Source organism: Cherax quadricarinatus, chromosome 57 (genome assembly GCF_038502225.1).
Source record: "Cherax quadricarinatus isolate ZL_2023a chromosome 57, ASM3850222v1, whole genome shotgun sequence".
NCBI lineage: Eukaryota > Metazoa > Arthropoda > Malacostraca > Decapoda > Parastacidae > Cherax > Cherax quadricarinatus.
Window position 1 is genome coordinate 375,448 of NC_091348.1, and position 8,110 is coordinate 383,557.

Consider the following 8,110-nt stretch of genomic DNA (forward strand, 5'->3'; position numbering starts at 1 on the left):
GGAAGGAGGAGAGACAACTAGAAACGACCGCGATGTGAGGAACTCAACATGAGATTCAAAGAGGTGTTCACAGAAGAGACAGAAGGGACTCCAGAAAGACGGAGAGGTGGGGCACACCACCAAGTGCTGGACACAGTACACACAACCGAGGAAGACGCGAAGAGGCTTCTGAGTGAGCTAGAGACCTCAAAGGCAATGGGGCCGGATAACATCTCTCCATGGGTCCTGAGGGAGCAGAGGCACTATGTGTACCCCTAACAACAATATTCAACACATCTATCGAAACAGAGAAATTACCTGAGGTATGGAAAACAGCAAATGTAGTCCCAATTTTTAAAAAAGGAGACAGACATGACGCACTAAACTACAGACCAGTGTCACTGACATGTATAGTACGCAAAGTCATGGAGAAGATTATCAGGAAAAGACTGATGGAACACCTAGAAAGGGATGATCTGATCAACAGCAGCCACCATGGTTTCAGTGATGGGAGATCCTGTGTCACAAACCTACTGGAGTTCTATGATAGGGTGACAACAGTAAGACAAGAGAGAGAGGGGTGGGGGGATTGCATTTTCTAGGGCTGTAAGGCGTTTGACACAGTTCCACACAAGAGATTAGTGCAAAAACTGGAGGACCAGTCAGGGCTAACAGGGAAGGCACCACAATGGACCAGGGAATACTTGTCAGGAAGACAGCAGCGAGTTATGCTGCATGGCGAGGTGTCAGAGTGGGCACCTGTGACAAGTGGGGTCCCAGAGGGGCGAGTCGTAGGACCAGTGCTGTTTCTGGTATTTGTGAACGGCATTACGGAAGGAATAGACTCCGAAGTGTCCCTGTTTGCAGATAAGTTGATGAGAATTCATTCGGACGAAGACCAGGCAGAACTACAAAGGGATCTGGACAAGCTGCAGACCTGGTCCAGCAATTGGCTCCTGGAGTTCGACCCCACCAAGTGAAATGTAATGAAGATTGGAGAAGTCCAAAGAAGACCGCAGACGGAGTACACTCTAGGGGGCCAGAGACTACAAGCTTCCCTCAAGGAAAAAGATCTTGGGGTGAGTATAACACCAGGCACATCTCCTGAGGCGCACATCAACCAAATAATTGCTGCAGCATATGGCCGCCTAGCAAACCTCAGAACAGCATTCTGACATCTAAATAAGGAATCGTTCAGGACCCTGTACACCGTGTACGTTAGGCCCATATTGCAGTATGCGGCACCAGTTTGGAACCCACACCTAGCCAAGCACGTAAAGAAACTAGAGAAAGTGCAAAAGTTTGCAACAAGACTTGTCCCAGAGCTAAGGGGTATATCCTACGAGGTGCAAAGGTTTGCAACAAGACTAGTCCCAGAGCTAAGGGGTATGTCCTACGAGGAGAGGTTAAGGGAAATTGACCTGACGACACTGGAGGACAGGAGAGATAGGCGGGACATGATAACGATACATAAAATACTGAGAGGAATTGACAAGGTGGACAAAGACAGGATGTTCCAGAGATTGGACACAGTAACAAGGGGACACAGTTGGAAGTTGAAGACACAGATGAATCACAGGAATGTTAGGAAGTATTTCTTCAGTCACAGAGTAGTCAGGAAGTGGAATAATTAGGGAAGTGATGTAGTGGAGGCAGGATCCATACACAGCTTTAAGCAAAGGTATGATAAAGCTCATGGTTCAGGGAGAGTGGCCCAGTAGCGACCTGTGAAGAGGCGGGGCCAGGAGCTATGACTCCACCCATGCAACCACAACTAGGTGGGAACAACTAGGTGAGTACCAGTTATGTAACAGCTCAGTGAGTGTCAGTAAGATGTCACCAGTTATGTAACAGCTCAGTGACTGTTAGTAAGATGTCACCAGTTATGTAACAGCTCAGTGACTGTTAGTAAGATGTCACCAGTTATGTAACAGCTCAGTGTCGGTAAGATGTCACCAGTTATGTAACAGCTCAGTGACTGTTATTAAGATGTCACCAGTTATGTAACAGCTCAGTGACTGTTAGTAAAATGTCACCAGTTATGTAACAGCTCAGTGTCAGTAAGATGTCACCATGGAAACATAAACACATATGCAGTTTAATGTGATCCTTTATTGACAACGTTTCGCCCACACAGTGGGCTTTTTCAAGTCACACAGATCTACCTGGGGTGGAAGGTACGCGAGTATTTATAGTCAGGTTCAGAATATTGAGGTCAGGTGGAGAATGCTGCATCTGATGATCTACCGGGTGGGGTTATAGAGTCTTGGGGAGCTTGGCAGGGGTATTGGACAAGTTGTGAGTAGACCTTCTGCAGTGTTCTATGTTCTTATGTGGGATAGCGATGAAGAAGTTTCTTGGCGAGTGGTTCAGCTATGTTATAGAAGCCATTGTTCTGGTTGAAATTGTTGGTTATAGAGATAAGCGATGATTCCAGGATTCTTCGGTATTGAGTGTTGTCTTCTGTGTGGCGATAAGTCTTGAGTTTCTGTAGTTAATTAAATGGTTGTGTGAATTGTGATGTTGTACACAGGCATTCCTTGTATCGTCAGTCCTGCTTGCATATTGGTGTTCTGAAATACGTGTTTGGAGGTCTCTTGATGTTTCGCCCTCCAAACACGTATTTCAGAACACCAATATGCAAGGAGGACTGACGATACAAGGAATACCTGTGTACAACATCGCAATTCACACAACCATTTAATTAACTACAGAAACTCGAGACTTATCGCCACACAGAAGACAACACTCAATACCGAAGAATCCTGGAATCATCGCTTATCTCTACAACCAACAATTTCAACCAGAACAATGGCTTCTAAAACATAGCTAAACCACTCGCCAAGAAACTTCTTCATCGCTATCCCACATAAGAACATAGAACACTGCAGAAGTTCTACTCACAACTTGTCCAATACCCCTGCCAAGCTACCCAAGACTCTATAACCCCACCCGGTAGATCATCAGATGCAGCATTCTCCACCTGACCTCAACATTCTGAACCTGACTATAAATACTCGCGTACCTTCCACCCCAGGTAGATCTGTGTGTGACTTGAAAAAGCCCACTGTGTGGGCGAAACGTTGTCAATAAAGGATCACATTAAACTGCATATGTGTTTATGTTTCCATTGTGTCGGTATTTTATACCATTTATTTTCAAGATATCACCAGTTATGTAACAGCTCAGTGTCAGTAAGATGTCACCAGTTATGTAACAGCTCAGTGTCAGTAAGATGTCACCAGTTACGTAACAGCTCAGTGTCAGTAAGATGTCACCAGTTATGTAACAGCTCAGTGTCAGTAAGATGTCACCAGTTATGTAACAGCTCAGTGTCAGTAAGATGTCACCAGTTACGTAACAGCTCAGTGTCAGTAAGATGTCACCAGTTATGTAACAGCTCAGTGTCAGTAAGATGTCACCAGTTATGTAACAGCTCAGTGTCAGTAAGATGTCACCAGTTATGTAACAGCTCAGTGTCAGTAAGATGTCACCAGTTATGTAACAGCTCAGTGTCAGTAAGATGTCACCAGTTACGTAACAGCTCAGTGTCAGTAAGATGTCACCAGTTACGTAACAGCTCAGTGTCAGTAAGATGTCACCAGTTATGTAACAGCTCAGTGAGTGTCTGTAAGATGTCACCAGTTATGTAACAGCTCAGTGAGTGTCAGTAAGATGTCACCAGTTATGTAACAGTGAGTGTCAGTAAGGTGTCACCAGTTATGTAACAGTGAGTGTCAGTAAGGTGTCACCAGTTATGTAACAGTGAGTGTTAGTAAGATGTCACCAGTTATGTAACAGTGAGTGTCAGTAAGGTGTCACCAGTTATGTAACAGTGAGTGTCAGTAAGGTGTCACCAGTTATGTAACAGTGAGTGTCAGTAAGGTGTCACCAGTTATGTAACAGCTCAGGGACTGTTAGTAAGGTAACACAGTCATAACAATTTCCTCTACAAATCAATTCATTAAGCATGATGAATGCGGATGCAAGATTTCAAGAGAATTTTTATATATAAATCGTTAGGAAGTTGTGCGATTCCCGGTGGACATGATCACACTGACGGATAACATTAGTGTTAGTAATGATGATAGTTGTAGTAATGATGATAGTAGTAGTAATGATAATAGTAGTAATGATAAAAGTAATGCTAATAGTAGTAGTAATGATAATAGTTGTAGTAATGATAGTAGTAGTAATGATAATAGTAATGCTAATAGTAGTAGTAATGATAATAGTAATGCTAATAGTAGTAGTAATGATAATAGTTGTAGTAATGATAATAGTAGTTGTAGTAATAATGACAATAGTAGTAGTAGTAATGACAATAGTTGTAGTAATGATAATAGTAGTAGTAATGATAATAGTAGTAGTAATGATAATAGTAGTAATGATAATAGTAGTAGTAATGATAATAGTAGTAATGATAATAGTTGTAATAATGATAATAGTAGTAGCAATGATAGTAGTAGAAGTAATGACAGTAGTAGAAGTAATGATAGTAGTAGTAGTAGTGATAATAGTTGTAGTAATAATAACAATAGTAGTAGTAGTAATGACAATAGTAGTAGTAGTAATGACAATAGTAGTAATGATAGTAGTAGTAATGATAATAGTAGTAGTAATGATAGTAATAATAGTAGTAATGATAATAGTAGTAATGATAGTAGTAGTAGTAATAATAGTAATAGTAGTAGTAATGACAGTAGTAGTAGTAATGATAATAGTAATAGCAGTAGTTATCACAATAGTAGTAGTAGTATTGATAATAGTAGTAGTAGTATTGATAGTAGTAGTAGTATTGATAATAGTAGTAGTAGTATTGATAATAGTAGTAGTAGTAATGATAGTAGTAGTAATGATAATAGTAGTAGTAGTAATGATAATAGTAGTAGTAGTAGTAATGATAATAGTAGTAGTAGTAGTAATAATAGTAGTACTAGTAATGATAGTAATGATAATAGTAGTAGTAATGATAGTAGTAGTAGTAGTAGTAATGATAATAGTAGTAGTAATGATAGTAATAGTAATGATAGTAGTAGTAGTAATGATAGTAGTAGTAGTAATGATAGTATAGTAGTAGTAGTAGTGATGGTAGTAGTAGTAGTAGTAATGATAGTAATGATAGTAGTAATAATGATAGTAGTAGTAGTAGTAATGATAATAGTAGTAATAATGATAGTAGTAGTAGTAATGATAGTAGTAATGATAGTAGTAGTAGTAATGATAATAGTAGTAGTAGTAGTAGTAATGATAGTAGTAATGTTGATAGTAATAATGATAATAATAGTAATACTATTAGTATTAAAAATAACAGTAATAGAAGCAGTGATAATAATAGTAGTAATGGTAATAGTAGTAAAGATAACAGAAGTAGTAGTAATGTTCAAGTAATTGTAAAGATAGTTGTGGTAGTAATGTTAATAATAGTAATAGCAATGATAATGGAACAGCCCCCTAAGCAGTTCATAGTACTCCCATGTGGTGATGTTGCCACGAATACTCGCCGGGCACTTGCTATGAGTAACATCAACGTTTCCACCATAAACACATCATCTATCAAAGACCTCACTACGAAACGCAGCCCCACACCTCTAACTTCTACAGCAGGCGTCTACACTATCCCCTGTGGGTTCTGTCCCAAGAAATATGTAGGTGAGACAGGCAGAGATCTTGCAGTCCGCCTGAGTGAGCATCGAAATGCCTCTAACAGAGACGATGTAAGGTACGCCTGTGTCCTCCACAGAGACTCCACGGAGCATTTGATGAACTGGAATGAGGCACAACTCGTTCTCACCGAACCAGACCTCAGACGCCGACGGTGCCTAGAAGCCTCACTAATCGCCGTCACCGACACTATAGAACGCAACACAGGAAACTACAAAATTTCAAAAACATTGGCATACATGATACTTAAGCACCACCAACCCAACAACACAGGAGTCACATGATTTCAACGTCTACCTCTTCATCATAGGCGGAGGTTGTTTTGATAAGGACCTGCCTCGCATGGGCCAGTAGGCCTTCTACAGTGTTCCTCCATTCTTATATGACATTCCTCAGGTCACGTACGTCACATCTCACTCTCCGCCTATATATATAATGTCTTTCTACCTCTGTATGTTAGAAGTGATCAAGGTCCCAGGACCGAAACGTTTTCTAATAAATATGTCATAGTGTTTGCTTACGTGTCTTTCTAAACCAACTTGTCGGTATTTATTACCAAGGTTTATACCAAGAGTAGCAGTAATGATAATAATAACAGTAGTAGAAATATTAATAATCATAGTAGTAGTAATGATAGCAGTAGTAGTAGTTAAGTATAATAGTAATATTATTAGTATTAATGATAATAATAGTAGTAGTAATGAAAATAATAGCAGTAGTAATAATATTAGTAGTAATGATAATAGTAGTATTAGTAGTATGATAATAATAATATTATTAGTAATAACGATAATAGTTGTAGTAATGATAATAATAGTAATGATAATAGTAATGATAATAGTAGTCATAATATTAGTTATAGTAATGGTAATGGTAGTAGTAATATTAATAATAGTAGTATTGATAATGGTTACTAGTAATAATGATAAACGCAATAGTGTTAGTAATCTGCTCTTCCTATTAAATATTCATGAATGTTTGTCAGTACAAATGAGTAAATGAAAAAAAAATATTAAATTTTTCAAGTGGACTTCATTGCTGGAATGTTTGGAATATGTGGAGATATCTTTCTATATATTATCTTTGTCTGTGTGGCATCCTTGTTAATGTTACAGTAAGATGTGTAGGGTGGGGAGAGAGAATTCCCATATTCTAACTTTCCCTCATCTCTCTACAAGACTGGTTCACCAAACTTTCCCAGTCTGCCGCCCCCTTAACTCCCAGGCCACATCCCTAGCGCCCTTACCTCCCCCTTGACGCCCAGGCCACATCCCTAGCGCCCTTACCTCCCCCTTGACTCCCAGGCCACATCCCTAGCGCCCCTCCCTCCTCCTTGACTCCCAGGCCACATCCCTAGCGCCCCTCCCTCCCCCTTGACTCCCAGGCCACATCCCTAGCGCCCCTCCCTACCCCTTGACTCCCAGGCCAAATCCCTACCGCCCCTCCCTCCCCCATGACTCCCAGGCCACAACCCTACCGCCCCTCCCTCCCCATTGACTCCCAGGCCACATCCCTAGCGCCCCTCCCTCCCCCTTGACTCCCAGGCCACATCCCTAGCGCCCCTTCCTCCCCCTTGACTCCCAGGCCACATCCCTAGCGCCCCTCCCTTCTCCTTGACTCCCAGGCCACATCCCTAGCGCCCCTCCCTCCCCCTTGACGCCCAGGCCACATCCCTAGCGCCCCTCACTCCCCCTTGACTCCCAGGCCACATCCCTAGCGCCCCTCCCTCCCCCTTGACTCCCAGGCCAAATCCCTAGCGCCCCTCCCTCCCCCTTGACTCCCAGGCCAAATCCCTACCGCCCCTCCCTCCCCCATGACTCCCAGGCCACATCCCCCCTACCGCTCCTCCCTCCCCCTTGACTCCCAGGCCACATCCCTAGCGCCCCTCCCTCCCCCGTGTCTCCCACAGCGCCCCTCCCTCCTCCTTGACTCCCAGGCCACATCCCTAGCGCCCCTCCCTCCCCCTTGACTCCCAGGCCACATCCCTAGCGCCCCTCCCTCCCCCTTGACTCCCAGGCCACATCCCTAGCGCCCCTCCCTCCCCCTTGACTCCCAGGCCACATCCCTAGCGCCCCTCCCTCCCCCTTGACTCCCAGGCCACATCCCCAGGCCACATCCCTAGCGCCCCTCCCTCCCCCTTGACTCCCCCCTCCCTCCCCCTTGACTCCCAGGCCACATCCCTAGCGCCCCTCCCTCGGCCTTGACTCCCAGGCCACATCCCTAGCGCGCCTCCCTCCCCCTTGACTCCCAGGCCACATCCCTAGCGCCCCTCCCTCCCCCTTGACTCCCAGGCGCCCCTCCCTCCCCCTTGACTCCCAGGCCACATCCCTACCGCCCCTCCCTCCCCCTTGACTCCCAGGCCACATCCCTAGCGCCCCTCCCTCCCCACACACAAACATACGAACGCTAATTCAAAACAACAACTAATCTAACACTAAAACAAACGTATTTATTTCAGAAATAAAAA